General features: G+C 35.6%; 1 long non-coding RNA gene across 3 annotated transcripts in view; it reads right to left on the bottom strand.

Annotated features, from left to right (window-relative positions):
* The window catches only part of LOC120590409 (uncharacterized), a 672,254-nt gene that overhangs the window by 75,033 nt on the left and 580,579 nt on the right, over nt 1–16,642 (bottom strand). Inside the window, exon 8 of one of the 3 annotated variants that reach the window (XR_005649713.1) lies at nt 11,426–13,391. The exons of the other annotated variants lie outside the window; for them this stretch is intronic. This is a non-coding gene — a long non-coding RNA (uncharacterized LOC120590409). Of the gene's footprint in view, nt 1–11,425; nt 13,392–16,642 lie in introns of those variants that run through there. 3 annotated transcript variants of the gene reach the window in all.

Consider the following 16,642-nt stretch of genomic DNA (forward strand, 5'->3'; position numbering starts at 1 on the left):
GGATGTGTAAGCCATATGACCCCAAAGTAATAAAGTATGTCACACACACACACTCTCGTATGCACTCACAAACACACAGCTGGAAAGAAAGATAAAATTTGGCTTCCTGACAGAAAGAGGTTTTCAAATTCAAAGTCATACAGTATATTTTTTAAATGGAAACTTTAGATTTGCCTCCCTTTCCCTAAAGTTATAGGATAAGGACATAGCTTTCAAAATACATTTTTGTAAGTCTCTATTCTGTACTTACTATATGCTGTCACTATGCTAAGCACTTTATGTGTCCTTACCTCCATTTATTTCTTACAACAATCTTGTGAGAAAAGTACTATTATCACCTGTATTATAGATGGAGAAACTGAGGCTCACAGAGAATAAGGCTGTTGTCTCAGACATCCCAGTTGGTAAATGATGGAGCCTGGAGTAGAAACCTGGATAACTTCAGAGTTAGTTCCCTAAACCACCGAAGTTATATCTTCTTGACTAAGTTGCCAATTTATATGTATATATGAAATTAATTAAATTGCATGGGAGAATGAGAAGAATAAGAAGCTTTTCTGTTTTCTTATATCTGAAATAAAACTGAAATAAAGGGCACTGAGTCGAGAGCACTTGGCCTCCTGCATGTTTTCTATCTCTCGCCTCTTCCTCACTTCGCCAGTGCCACCTCCTTCTTTGAAATTCCCCATCTCTCATCATATGATTCTAACAGTGCCCTTACTGTTGGGCTCTCTGCTTTCAGGCTTGCCTTCTTTCAATCTGCCCTTAAGAGTGAGCTTTTAAATACACAGATCCCGTCACTTCATACCTCTGCGTGAAACACTGTCTGAGCTTGTCCATCAGGAAAGTGTCCACAGACCTGGCATGCGGTACAGGACCTCTGTGCCCTTGTTCTGGCTCCTTCTCCACTTCTCCTGTTCCTTTCTCTAACACCAGGGGTTTTTAAATGGTAAGTCACAATTTTTATAAAATAACATTTAGTGGATGACCAGTATAAAACAACAAAACAATAGAAAATACTGAAGTGCATTACAGATAGTGAAGGTAATATAATTTAATTAAAACTTTGTCTTAATTTTACATATTTTCACATACAAATTTTGCTGCAACATCTACTTCTTACATAGGCTGTTTTCAAAAAGCTACTGAGCCTTTGTCACATTACACTTTCTATAGATCTCCAAGCATTCTAAGTCATGCCTCCCCTTGGGTCTTTGTTTTTTGCTCTCTCCCATCTCTGACTTACCATTAAGCACAATAGGTGTAGTGTTTAGGGACCATGAGACTTTTAGGCGCTAACGAAAATGTTTTAATTAGAAGAAAAAATTAAAAGTAGAAGTAAAAATCAACATAATCCAGCCTGGATTATATTTGTCTTCATACCAATGCAGTCATTATATAAAAATAATATATGCATATATTAATTTTTATATATTATAAATATATATTAATTTTTTATATGGGGCAAACAAGACCCAAGACAGTGAAAGTGCCCAGAGACCATGGAAGTTATAATGTTGCTCTGGTCCTTCCTACTGCCTGGAAGGCCAGTGGTCCATGTGGAGAAGGCTTGCTTGTTCTTAAAAATCTTGCCCAAGCATCATCTTCCCTGATGGTCCTTTTCCAGCATTTTAAGTAAGGCATGTATTCATTTACATATCTACTTATCTTTTCCAATGACAGTTTCAAACAGAGATGAAAGTAATCCTAGCCAAGAAATAAGAACATTTATTATGAGCTCAATACAGTGGTAAGTGCTTTACTGCATTAGTTCATTTTAGCCTCACACTATGGGGTAGACACTATTATTATTATTCTCATTTTACGTTTGAGAATATGAAGGCTGAGAGAGATTGAAGTATTCCTGTTTTTAAGTGGCAGAGTGAGTGCTTAACCCTAGACCTGCTGTCTGTGGAGCCTGGAGTGGCTCAGATGGTGGTTAGGTAGAGGAAAGGAACCTCCTTCAGTTGGCTTTATGATTCCATGATGAGGAATGCCAATTAGTGGAACACCTTTGGACTCTTTTCATCCCCTACCCATGCCCCTGGGTAGTGGAATGACGATGTGATGCCTAGCTCAGCCGCTCTCCTCCTCCTCCTCTTTCTTTTGAATCCACCTATCTGCTGAGAGCATGTTCTCTGGTCTGTTCCCTACCATTAGAGAAGCTTGGGGGGCCTGCAGCTCTTCAGCACCTCTTTTGTATGTTTATTCTGAGATTAAGACTAACACAGTAAGCTGTGTCTTCAACTTCTCTCTCAGTTACAAAGCTACTATTTCAAGTGGTCTCTCATTTGATTCCACATTTGACACAATAGAGTAGTGATAGTTATTGGAGTCCATTAAAATAGCAACATGCTTCCAGTATAAGGCACAAAGACAACTCGAAGGAAGATGTGATACACTGGCTTGAAATGGTTAGAGAAGGCTTTTTTGGAGAAGGTGGATTCTGAGTTGAGTTTTTAAAATATCAATCTCTCTGCAGCAAAAAAATAAAAATAAAAAGAGCACTGATTTGAGTTCAATGGTATATTGAAGGCATACTGAGCTCCAGGTATACACTGACTAAACAAACATCACTTTTGATGGTAATAGTGAATCTTATTTAAAGTGGTTACCTACTAGCTCTCATTCAGGGGGCTAACATTACATGACTTATTTCATTTAATCCTCAAAGTATCTCTTTGAGGTAGTAAATATCCTTACTCCTTTTTACAGAAGAATAAGATTTATAGATGTTAAGTAGCCTGACCGAATCGTCAAAGCTACTTGATGGTAAAAAAACAAACAAAAACAACACTTTGATTTATTTACATAATTGGAGATTCAACCAAGTTTGTCTTCAGTGCCAATATCCTTAAACTATTCATACAGCCCTTTCCTACTATCTATACGCCTTGCTCCTAGCTCCTGTATAGCTCTCATTTCTGGATATTGTCATTATTATTTTTTTTTTTTTTTTTTTTTTTGCTGTTCTTTATCCCCTAATCGAATGTGAGCTCCATTAGGGCAGGAATCGTGTCCTAGACCTTTTTTATCTTCAGTTCTTAGCGTATTCCATGGATTCAGTCAGATTTTTCTTTAGTTTTGCTATTTGCTAGGCAAACATGCAGCACAGGACCTGCTCGGCTGAGCAAGACATATATCATCCCTGCCCTATGATGCTGATAGTTTATCAGAGGGAACATAAAAACTCAAGCCTTAAAAAAAAAAAAATTACAAACTAATATAAGTATTATGAGATAAAGAGCAAATAATGGGACAGGGTATATACAGGGAGCATGGACAAGGAAGGCCTCACTGCAGATTCTAAGCTAAGATTTAAAGAATGAGGAAGAGCCACGAGTTATGGGACACACATTTAAAGAGGAAAAAGAATGAGTGAAGGACCTGATACTGAGAAGATCCTGAGACAGAATTAGGAGACAACCAGAGTGAGTGGCAGATGATAATTACTTGGAGCCTTGGAGAGGACTTTAGATTTTATACAAGGGCACTAGGCAAGCAGTAAAAAGTGATAAGCAAAGCAATGACCATGAGAATGAAGCAATGGGAATGTTGTCAAAATTCTTTTGAAGGTAAAATTGACAAAGCTTGATGATGGTTGGTTGAAAGGTGAGAGGAGTCAAAGTTTACTGAGAGAGGATTTCTATTCTGAGTGACAAGGGTGAGTGGTGATAGCATTTACTGGGATGGGGAAGACTAGGAAGACATAGGGTGGAGGAGAGTGTTGAGGAAGATAGTAGAATTAACATATTTGAAATGAGTATTAGAAATCCAAGTGAAGATGAAAAAATTGACAAATGACTACAGCTTGTTTCTATTTGGTTACATTATTGTCATTTGCTGGTGAGGATGTTATATATCTGGATGCAGAATAATATAAATGGGCAATTCAAAATAATGAACATACATAACCTGAATGGTGTTAAAAACAGTTCAAATACCTACTGCAAAAGTGTTCTATTATGGGTACGATATCTTTTTGCACAAAGTTTCCCCAAGCTCTTATCACCAGTGTGAAAAATTGAATTTCACAAATTCCCAAATTCATACTTATACACAATGGTAATCATCAATTAAACAGTTAGGTGGAGACAATATTTTCATCTATCTATCTATCTATCTATCTATCTATCTATCTATCTATCTATCTATCATCTATCTAAATATAGATGGACAAATGTCAAGGTAATACACTTTAATTACGTGAATTAAGAATGGAATAATAGCTCTGACTCCCAAAGCTAACAGCTTTGCCATAACTATCTGTCATCATTACATCTTAAGATGTGAGATGCATAAAGAAATTTCTGGGTTTGCTTTTTTTTAAGATTTAGTAAGGGTGATTTCCAGAAAGACTTTGGAGGACGTTACTTCTCTATTCTCCCAAGAGCCCAATACATCCCTATCAAATGTTGGCTTGAGGCCATTTTAGGAAGATTTTCCTTATATTAAAAAAAGGCAATCATTACTTAAAGTAAGAGTAAATATCTCATCCCCCACCCCTGCCCTACATTTATTTCAATTATAGTTCTAGAAATCTGTCTGGGAATGAAGCTGAAAGATTAAGATACAGATTTTCATCTTTAGGACACTGCTCTTTACTTACTAACATACAATCGTTTGGACAACAGTAACCAAGCAGCTTGCCAAAGGACAAGGCTAGCTTCTAGCTTCCAGCAGTGAACAAACATATGCAAATGAATACTATTCTCTTGCTTAGCAAACATAGTTATTATAATAGGCCAATGAGGGAATAGTAAAAATAAATAAAATAACTATGGAAAATAAGCAGAATTTAAGTGAGAAAAATATTAATCATAAAGCTAAATCCTTGTTGTGAGAAAGTAATTTGAGATCATGGAGAGTGACAAATGCCATGGTATATTTCCAAATAAAATTTAATGGTTTCCATTAAATGTCAATGAAGGATACTGACGATACTGTTAAAAAAAATTTATAAGAAAAATTCCTTGCAATTGCTACTTGTATGATATTGATATTTTTGGCCCACTATGGTAGACTTATTCCTTGCAATTGCTATTGGTATAATATTGATATTTTTGGCCCAATATGGTAGACTTATAAGATCTATAACTTAACTCAGAGGAAAAATATACATCTTTAGACCTAAATTTTTCCCAAGAAATCTCTATATAACTCTGACAAAATATCGATAGGAAAGATTATTATGAGAAATAGCTTAGAAACGCTCTAAAAAATAATTTTAAAGACTTGCAGCCCTTTTCCCTATATATATATTTTTCCTTACCTATATTCTTGTTTGTAAGACTCCTGTTTCTCAAATGCTCTGCTGGGACAGTGGATAAGGCTTCCTATACTCAATGCTCTGGTCCTTGTGAGGACTCACGACCCTCTTGTAGCCTCACGTGAAGAAGTCACCATAACCTGACTGATTTAAACACAATAATCTAACCCTAAAACTTTCCTAAATTCCTTTAATGACTCTCTAATGCCCCCAGGATAGAGTACAAACTCCTTAGCAGTTTACATAGCTCTTCATCACTAATCCCATCAATGGCCTTATCTTCTCTCTCTCCACATACCCTACAATCTAGCTTGAGCTGTTTTCCACATACATCCCGCTGCCTATCTTATCTAGATGTTCCCTCTGACTATAATGTGATTTTTTTCCCCTCAACACCCCACATCTGGAAAGATGTTCTTCACCTGGCTAACTCCTGCTTATTTTTACTTCTAGACCTGATCTAGGCATCACCTTTCAGAAAGACTTTACCATTCCCATTACTCCAGCGTATGCTCACAACACCCTATACTTACACCTATCATTGCACTTCCACCGTGTTATTAAAATTCTATGTTTCTATGCCTGTCTTCATTACTAGACTGAGAGCTCCTTGAATAAAGGGAAAATACCTTATACATCTTTTATTGCCATCACCCAGCATTCTACCACGCGCAGAGGCATTCAATATATGTCTTTGTTTTGGGATTGAGCAAAATAACTCAATACTAATTTTACTCCGTCCCAAATCTCCTTGCTCATCACTTGCAGAGACATCCTCAACACTTGAAAAGATTGTCATTTCAGGGGCAAAATCAATAGGCTTCTCTTAAGAAATGGGAAGTTGGGAATAAGAAAGGAGGATTGCTTTGATTAAGTAGAGGGAACTCTAGAGAGTAAGGAGCGCCAGCCAAGGTCTGCCACAATGTGACAAAACATGTTAATTTCACATAAGAGTACTCCCAGAGTGTCTGGAGATGCAGTGGGCAAAGTCAGATAGGAAAACACAAACATCCTGTAATCCTCATAAAATTTGTTTCGATCTTGGCAGAACTGTAATTGACCACCCACACAGGAGAGATAATTTCAAATCTTTTGAATGGAAATTCCTGAAAAGCCTAATTCAAATGCAGGAAGAAGGGAGGGACAGGCTTTGCTTGTGCATATATGTGTATGTGTTCTACCTTTTCAAAAATAGCATTCTAAATTCTGGCTAATAATGAAAATAATAACCAATGCTAGTTTATAGATAAACTCGTTAAAGGGTTCTGCAGGCAAATTGACCAAAAATACAGTTATTGCTTTTAGATCAAACATTCCTGAAGATTGAAACTTTAAAGCTGACCTGGAAAAGTTATTCTTTCCTGTATAAAACCATTGCTTTTGTCTTGTTTGTTAAAGGTGGTTGGGGAAATCAAAGTTCCTGGTAAGGAAGAGAGCAGTGCAGTTTGTCAGGAGGTAGCGTCCTTGTTTGCAGAGCCTTTCATTTTAGTCGGCTTCATGAAACATTTATTGTACGCCTACCATGTGTCAAGGTGAGGTCCTGGAGTTACAGAGGTAAGCACGACATTGGCTCAAAGACATTTACCATTCAGTAAGGGCCTGTATTCTATATAACTTTCTACTATATTAAAAAATGTCCCTTAATTCCCATTTTCTCAATGAAAGCTTATTAGTCTCTGTTCAGTGTTTCCTCAGCATCCTGTGCATCCCCGCATTCTGCCACTAAATGTTAGTGATTATTATTATAGCCTTTCTCGTACTATTATTGTTGTTTTTTGTATGTTCTTCCAGGCTAAATCAGGAGATTCTTGGAAGAAAAAGGAATTACGAGTTTAGAAGGGGTTAAGAATATGGACTCTGTCTCAGGATTACATGGGTTCAAATCCAAAGTCTGCATTTATTAGATAAGTGATTTTAGACAAGGTATGTAGAATCGCTGTGCCACAGTTTCCTCATTTCTAAAATAAGGTAATAATATTATCTGCCTCGAATGGTCATAATGAGGATAAATGAGTTGATAAACATAAATGCTTATAACAGTGTCTGGCTAGAAGTAAATACTTAATGATATTAGCTATCGAAATTTTTTGTATACACAAAACCAAAATACCCAGGCCCTGTGTATTTTGTACCAGTCTAAACTGTCAGTAGCAGTAGTTGCTTTTAGCTTAAGGTTTGACCTATAGTCGATGTGTTTGCAACAATCGATGGTGTTTTTATTCACTCCTTTGTCTAAGGGAGAAACTTAGGACCTATCCTTGAAAACATCCTCTCCCTTACTTCCCACATCCAATCCGACATCCACCTTTTCCATTCAAACTCCACAGTATATCTCTCGTTAAGTCCCTTCATCCTTACCACCCCATGCTCTAGTTTAAGTCATCACCATTCATCGCAATGTAGTCATCCCAAATTGTTCTCCCTCCTGCTTTGACACTGACCAGTTTATTTTTAATGTAGCAGTCTGAGAGGTCTTTTAAAACATAAAATAGGTCCAATATCCAGCATAAAACTTATTAGGTTCTTAAGAGTGAAAACCCAAGTCCTTAATGTGGTTAAAGAACCAGAGAATGATCTTGTTGCTCCCTAGCAACTCAGCCTCATCTTGGTCACCCTTGAGTCTATCTCCAGTTCCTTGAAAGTGTCACTCTTTCTCTCCTCTCAGGACCTTCCATCTGCTGTCCATTTGCCTGGAATGCTCTTCCTCCCACCCTTAACGTCTTGTAGGGCTCAGGTTAGAAGTCACTTCCACACAAGAGCCTTCCCTGACCTTCTTTCCCTCACTTCAAGTGCTATCCTCGGCCATTGTCCAGTCCTTTCCTTTACATCATCTAGCACAATTTGTTCAGATATATTTATTTGAGGGATTATTTGTTCATTCTCCATCTCTCCACCAGTTTATAAATTCCACAAGAACAGATTCTCTGTCGTTTTATTCATCACTTTACTGTCAATGCTTTACCCTGGTGCTCCATAAATAATTACCAAGCATATAAATGAATGCCCGATAACTATTTATTTAATAAGCATATGAATTGTGGTAATGAATAAACTAGACAAATCTGATGGACCTGAACTATAAAGAACACTAGGACTCTGATATGCTTTACTTTTCTTTTATCTGCCCAATATAATTTTACTGCTGAAGGAGCTAGATTACAACCCATCTGAATACAGAGGATGGGACATTTTCATTTTAAAGATATTAAATGTATCTTTGATCTCACTCCCTGAAAGTTCTTAAGGAAAAAAAAAATCCTTTCCTGTAAAGGGGCTCTTGGCAATGAGCACTGTATATCACGTCTGGTCTTGTTGTGATTTGTGTGTATGACTATGTGTAGAATCATTTCCAGCCCTCCAGAAATCATATTTCAAGAAGTCCGTATTAAAACACTCATATACTACTAATTCAGCCAATAATTATACATGGCTGTGACCTGGGGTGAGAAGAACAAGAAGTGAATTAGATTTGCAGAGATGAGAACATTGAAACCCTGAACAAGATTGAGTGAAAAATGAAATTACACACATGATGGAGCTAAAGACTGAATAGAGACTCAGAAGTTGAGAGACAACAGGAATCGTCATGATCATCTTGCAGAAAATAAGGGGGAAAGTAACACTGGACTTAAGAGACATGCTTTAGAATCAAACAGACCTGTGTTCAAATTGTGGCTTGTCCACTTGCATGGTGGCTAAATTATGTAACCTTCCTTATTTGCCTTCCAATTTTTTACCTAAAAGATAGAGACAATACCTTTCTTAAAGAATTTGTATGTGAGTATGTAACATAAGGTAGATAATGTAATACATATAGCACAATGCTAGGTATATCTTGAGTCCACAAGAAGAGTCTCAACACGTTATTATCTTTTATTATCAAAACTCATTATTTTATGGATAAAGGATACAGAATTCAAAGAGAAAACAATTTGCCAAAGGCCTCTCTCCTCCTTACCCCTTTTCTCCCTTCCTATTCTTTCCCACATGGACTCCATAGAAAATATAGCAATAAGTGGAGGGCAATGGAAAAGTCATTCAAAGGTCTTATTAGCACTCCCTGTTATGGCACCTATACAACTGAAATAAATATAATTTTTAAAAAATCCTTTAAATGCTTAAGCTGAGTTTTAAATAAAGAAAGATAATTCTACAATTTCAAAAATAGAGTGGGAACCAAATACAATCTGAGAGAACTGATGTAGTTGCTTGGCATCATGGGTGAGAATGGAGATGAGTTTCCATAATATTTTGTTACAGATTATATCTTGGTCCTGAATGAGATAGGCAGTTTTAACCAAGAATTTTATATACATCCAGGATCATCAAAGGATGAGATAGAAAAATAACAATCTTCATCCAGCAGGGGAGATAGCAAAGACATTGTGTGCAAGTTAGTGTCATAGCTTGTGTCTAAGCTTTGGTTGAGAAAAAAAGACAAATATTTTAATCTTGGATCTATGCTTCATGTGGATATGAGGTTTAAATTCTACCAGGAAACTCTAAACTGAGAAATTAATATGAAGTTGGTTCTAGTTTAGTGATAGTCCTTAAGCGTCTGGTAGAAACAAATGCAAAAACATATATTGAAGGAAAATCTCTCAATAACTGAGAACTTGGATAACGGTAGAATCTGATAAGGATGATAAATTAAGTATGTTTAAATAATTAGAAATATAAAATAATAAGTTGAAACTATAAGTCAACTAATTAAAAACTAATTAAAACTTCTAGACTTTTTTTTAAATAAAAGACTAGTGAAATGGGTTAAATGAAAGATTAGATAAAGAGGAAATTAGTGAACTGAAAATATTTTTAAGAAAACTATCCAGAATATAGCACTGAGAGAAAAAAAAAAAAAGATAGAAAATATAAAAGAGGTTAAGAGACATGGAAAATAGAATCCAAAGATCCAAATTATGTCTAATAATAGTCTGGAAAGAGAAAACAGAAAGAGTGCAGGTGAGATAATATTTAAGAAAATCATTACCAAGAACTCTTATAAACATGAATGAAAAATACAATCTTGCAGATTTAAAATTATGATGAATTCCACACAGAATAATAAACTAAACCTAGACCTATAACCATCAGAGTAAAATTATAGTATACCAAAACAAAGAGAATATCCTTAAAAAGACAGATAGCCTAGAAAGAAATGACCACTATTCTGATATCAGATTTCTCATTAGCAGTGAAGAGATCAGGAAATAATGAAATAGTACCTTCGAAGGCTTGAGAAAATAAAACTATTGTTCTGAAATTCTGTATTCACCTAAAGTATCCTTCCAAAAGGAAAATAATTTTTAGGTCATAAAAACTGAAGAAATTTATCACTTAAAAGATGAAACTGAACATACGACAAAATCTACTATTTCAGGAGGAGAAAAACTGAACCACCAATGAGGTGAATGAAGGAATAGGGAGTAAAGAATATGATCAACACATGAGCAAAGCTAAAACAAATATTGTGATTATAATATTTAATTTAGGAAGAGTGAAAACAAGATGAAACTAAAAAATATGTAACAATAATAGGTGATGCAGAAGGGAATGACTTGGGTAAAGTGTTCTAAGGTCCTTGTGTTGTTAGCAAGAAGAGTGAAGATATTAATAACTTTAAAAATGTAAAGGTAGCCAACAAAATAGGAGGCAGAATGGATAAATTCCTAGAAAACTGAAGAATCAAAAAGGGTGGGATAAAGGAAATTTGATCAATTTAACAGATCAGCTAAAAAAGAAAAAAATAAGCAGAGAAAGAATGTTAAACATAAAGCAATAATACAATGATAGAAATAATTCTAAACAAATCATTAATTATTACAATAAATTTAATAGTCTAAACTTGCCTTTTAGCTAGAGACACATCTAAAACACAAGGACCCCCAAAAATCTAAGATAAAGGAATAAAAAATATATATATTTGGAAAAAAGATAGGCTAATCAAATAAAGGGGTGTGTGTGTGTGTGTGGCCATAGAATAAAGTAGAGCTCAGGGCAAAAACATTAGAAATAAAGGGCATCATCATATAATGTATAAAAAATCATTCCTCAAGTAGCATTATTAATTTTCAATTTGTATACTTTATTAAACTAGCCTTAAAATATTTAAAACAAAAATTTAAAGAACTACAAAGTAAATTGACAGTCCACAGTTATAGATGATAGATTTTAATACAATTATCTTGGTAATTGATATGTAAAATATTTTTTAAATTATTTAAACTATAGTAGTGATGAACATTAAGTTTGATCATTAGTAATATACTAAAGAACATATTTAGAGCACACATGCAATATTTCAAAAAGTTGATCACGGATTATGAAACAAAGTGAACCTCAATACATTCCAATGAATCAATATCATTCAGTACATTCTCTTGCCACGATGTAAAAAAAAGGGGAGGTCAATTAAAGTCCCCTCTTAGGCTGACAAAAAACATACTTCTAATTAACTCATGAGTCAAAGAAAACAGAGTGGAAATATTTACAAATGGATAATGAAAATACTACTTTTTTTAAAAACATGGTATATAGCTAATGCAGTTCTCAGGGAGAATTTATGGCCTTCACATGCTTATGTTAGAAAAGGAGAAGGCTGAAAATGAGCCGAGCATCTAACTTCAGCGATTAGGGTTAAAAAAACAAAGAGAATAAACACAAGGAAATAGGATTAAAATGCTCAAAGTTTGCTATCTGAAAAGAGCAACAAAATAAACATTTTGTAGGATTGATCACGAAAACAAGAGAAGACACAAACATACAGATTAGGAACAAAAGTAGGATAAATTATGGAAATATCAAAAATTTTAAACATAAAAGAATACTATTTTAAAATACTTTATGCCAATAAATTTGAAAACTTAAAGCAATTTCCTAGAAAGTTGTAACTTTTTAAAACCGACTCAAGAAGGAATGGAAACTTATATCAAACGTTAAATAGAATAAGTAAAGTATGCAGGCTTCTTTCTTTAGCCTCAGTTTGGTCACATGTTCTTCATATGTAGAATTTCAGGAATGCGATCATTTTGATTGTTTGCTTTGGCACGGCACTCATGTCTTTTGGGGGGTGAGGGCAATAATATAACCAGCACTCATTCTGTGTCAAACTCTCTTCTAGGTACATGTGATTAAAAAAATAAATAAATAAATCAGACATGGTCTCTGTCCTGGAGAGGTTCACAGTCTCTTAAAGGTTCAGATAAATTCACCAATAATGTAAGGAAGTTAAAGACAGTGTGAGGTCATTCTTGATGCAGATATAGTTATTCTTGGTTCACCAATATACTACATAGTGTTAGAAGTGAAGTGGTCACAGTTTTTTTTATTAATTCATTTAAGATTTTAAAGTTTTACTTGGAAATAATTTTAAATTTACAAAAAATGTTACAAAATCCATACAAAAACGTTTGAAAGAATTATATTAAATCCTAACCTATCAGTATGAAAGATTAAAACCAATTCTTCAGATGTGTGTGAGAACAGATCATCAGAGTTCAGTCCTCTGAAATGTGTGTCCCCAGATGTCTTCTCACCAGGGTTGGGGAGGGGAAAGAGATCATTCCCTAATATTAGGAAATCATCTTTATAGCTCCATGATACCTCTTGAGTTTATACTTCTTCGGCTCTTGCTATCCAATTCTTTCTGATTTCAAAACTTTCTCAGCCCCAGATGTCTTTGGGAGGCTCTCAGAAGTGTCTCACTGATTGTGAAGGATCCTTAAATTTAGTGCCACACACAGTCAAATAAAGAGGAAATGGCATTTCTCTCTTATTGCACTGTTTTTAAATACCCTTTCCAACAGGTAAATTCTAGAATTAATTTGATGAACAAATAGCCCTCCAGGAAAACTGTTTTCAGGGAGACTATTTATTAAAGGAACTATGCCACCAGCCAACCTTGGTCCAGGGGAAATGAAGCAGTTATAGAAGCATTCTGCTACTTTCTTCTCCTCATCATGGGACTCCCTTGAGCCTCAAAATTAGGCAGGTCACCTTTCTTCCATTTAACTCTCATTTTCTTAGTGTCTCCATTTTGGCTGTATATGTCTTAAACTTTGGGCTGGACTACAGAAAACGAACATTTCCAACATGCCTTTTCTCATTGCAGGAAGTCCAGGACCTGTTATTTGAAGAGAAAAGTAATGGCAATTGTTGATGGTAGAAGTTTCTCTATGAGAAATATTTTATTATTCAGAGTAGAGAATTTTATATAATGCCAGAGTAGGAAAAATATTGAAATTAAAGGAACAGCTGGCTAGCTGCTGGTCATAGGAATGAGATGATTGAATGGAAGCTTATTAGTAGGTTTCAACCCCTAACCTTTTCCTATTCCTCCTTTCTTTGATCACTTTATTCTTGATTTTATTCGATTGGAAATGTTAGACAAGCAGAACCCTATTATATAACTAGTTTTCCTGGAAGATTTGAGTTTTGCTCTCCTTTCAAATTTCATTTACGGTATGAGCCCCCTTTTGCCAATGGAAAGAAGGACCAACTCAGTCCCAGATAATAGCTCTCAACTTTCCCCATTAATCTCACTACAAATCACTTTGTCTTTTCTTTTAAAATAATCAATATCAATGCTTGGTCTGTTCAGAAATATGAGGTAATTTTTACCCTCAGTACATATCAGGGATACTCAGAGAAATTTAAAAAATCCCAGTGCCCAGGCTATATCCCAGGCCAATTAAATTAGAATTTTCTGTAATTCTTAAAACTTCCTGGTAATCCCATAGTACTCTCGTGTAGCCCAAATTGACAACTGCTATTTAACTCATTGCTTCTTAAACTTGAATGTGCATGTAGATTACCTGAGTGTCCTCTTAAAATGCAGATTCTGATTTAGTTCATCTGAGGTAGGCCTGAGATTCCTTATCTCTATTGAGCTCAAAGGTGATGATACTGGCAGGTACACTTTACATAGCAAGATGCTTCTAAAAGCTAAGTCAGCCCTTTTCCTCCCCAGTTCTCCTGAATAAAAGACAGGGTGTGTCTGTCTGAAAATCTGATACATTTAGCAGCTGATACTGGTGTAGGCAGGAGTATATAGCAGGAACTCAGCTTCACCATCCTGGAGCTTCACGTGACTCCAGGGCCTCAGTAGGTCCCATAAATGTCTAGGGGAGAGCTGATGGGAAAGACATTTCCTTGATTTCTCATAGTTAGGATGGAAGAGTGCCCACCTTTTCTTATAATCTTGGGAGCAAGATGCAGGATCAGGTACACGCAGGAGGAGAATTTAAAGAAAGGGTATTTTTGAAATTTTAAGACAAGAAGACTGGTATCTGAATGTATTTACTGAAAAATAAGCCCTTTGGCAGTGGGCCAGATCTGAGGATTCAATGACTTTTTAAAATCAGTGTTTCACAGAAGCAGGCACAGCTTTTTCCTGGGGGAGCAACAAGAGAGATTATAGGGTAGGTCATGTTTGAGCAGAATAAAAAAAAAATTTGAACAGCAGCAGGACCTTGGGTGAACTGGCTCAGCCATTTCCCTGGAGAAGAGGTTCAGCATTCCAGCATCCCTTTCAGGGAGCATTCTAATGAATAATAATAAAAATAAAATACTCTTCATGCTATTTACAGAAGTAAGCCAATTCTTTATTTAAAACGAAATGCATAACAATTCACAAGAGACAGTTTTTATATCCTTGTTTAACCTGCTGCCTCTAGCAGACCTCGGGAAAAACAAATGAAGTTCATCTTTCATTGCTTTCTTAAGTGCTTCCTGAAGCAGTTAATCAGATACGATGGCTATATAGCTCAGTAGGATATACAAGAATGAGCTTTGATTTTGAAGCCAAACCAGATCTGGGTATGAACTTTGGATCTGGTCCTTATTCACTGTGTGACCTTGGACAACTTCCTTTAACCTCTTTAAGCCTTTGATTTGTCATCTGTAAAATGGGCTCTTGTGAGGATTAAATATTACCTATTTACAATACCAGGATCATAACAAGGCTTAATTAGTGGTAGCTATTAGTATTTTTAAATTTTGCCTTAATTCTTGACACTTTTTGGGGAGATGTTTTTAATTAATTAATCCCAGATATAAAAGGATGTTAAAGATCAACTTGTAGCTGTGAGATGTTTGAAAGGTTCCTGGGTTCCCTATAACTCAAATTCTTCTGGGAAATAAAGTTCCAGTGCAAAAAACTTAAGCATTTAACACTCAGAGAAGGAAAGGCACATGGCCTTTTTCGTAAATTGTTGTCCCTTTCTGTGTCCTTCTCTTTCCCTTCTGGGTGGGTTTAGAATAACAGGCTCAAGCCTGGGATAAAAACAAGCAGTGTGACATCGGGCTCAGACTCTTTGTAGGCTGAGGGTGGTGGCAAAGGAGAGTTTATCGCAGGAACAGTGCAGAGTGGAGTCTCCAAGGTAACCAGAGTATACTAATCCCTCCTCTGTGTTTCCCCAGAGCAGGAAGATGCTGGCTCCCTCTTCTGCAGACCCAGCTTGTGTGGGCTGTTTTTCAAGGTCCTCTGGGTTTTCCATAATCTGCTCAACAGATGAGTCGTATAATGTAATTGTGTCCATGAATTTGCCACTTCCTTATTTCCAGGTCGAATAGTTCATATATGAGAGTTTATATAAAATGCAGTAGCCTTGGGTTTATCCTTCTTCCAGGGAGATTACTTCTTCAGCTGGAAAGTCTCACAATTGAGATTATGAAGGTTTTGATCATTCAATTTAAACTTTGAACTGTGGCTTATTTTAAACCTGATATATCATTAGTAAGCCTCTAACAGGGAAGGCAAAGAACAGAAGGGACAATAAGACAATCCATATTATATCAAGTATAGTTCCAAGTATAGTGTTTTTCCCATTCTGCCATATTATGTAGATATTTTATAAACTGTAGAGTGTTATACAAAAGGTGCTATTCATATTATTGTTCACATATTGATGAAATCATATGTTTCAATTTTGGTTTTGCCTTCAAAGATTATTGATGCCAATATTTATGTAAAAAGAAAATTCCATTATGTAGATGAATGAGTCACAGGGTCTAACTGGAACCTTAGTTTCAGAAAGCCTATTTGTCTAAATACGCCTAAAGATATTTTGTGATATTCATCTTTACCGTGAAAATTGTGATATTGTGATTAGTCACAACTGCATAAATTGCTTGGGCCAAAGAATGCTACTAAATCTGGCCAGATTTCCCCAATGATTCCAGGCAAAGCAAAGAAAGCTAGTTTGCTCTTTTTAGTTGCCCTTATTACACTTTAAATCCAATACCAACACAACCTTACACTGGAATCATCCCTGTTGTCCTCTGACATTATGTCTCAAGGATTCATGAGAACATGCATACATCAGAATTTCTGATTATGCATTTGTTAATCCAACTATATTAATTTATTCACAC

This window comes from Pteropus medius, unplaced genomic scaffold, assembly GCF_902729225.1.
Source record: "Pteropus medius unplaced genomic scaffold, Ma_sr-lr_union100, whole genome shotgun sequence".
Taxonomy (NCBI): domain Eukaryota; kingdom Metazoa; phylum Chordata; class Mammalia; order Chiroptera; family Pteropodidae; genus Pteropus; species Pteropus medius.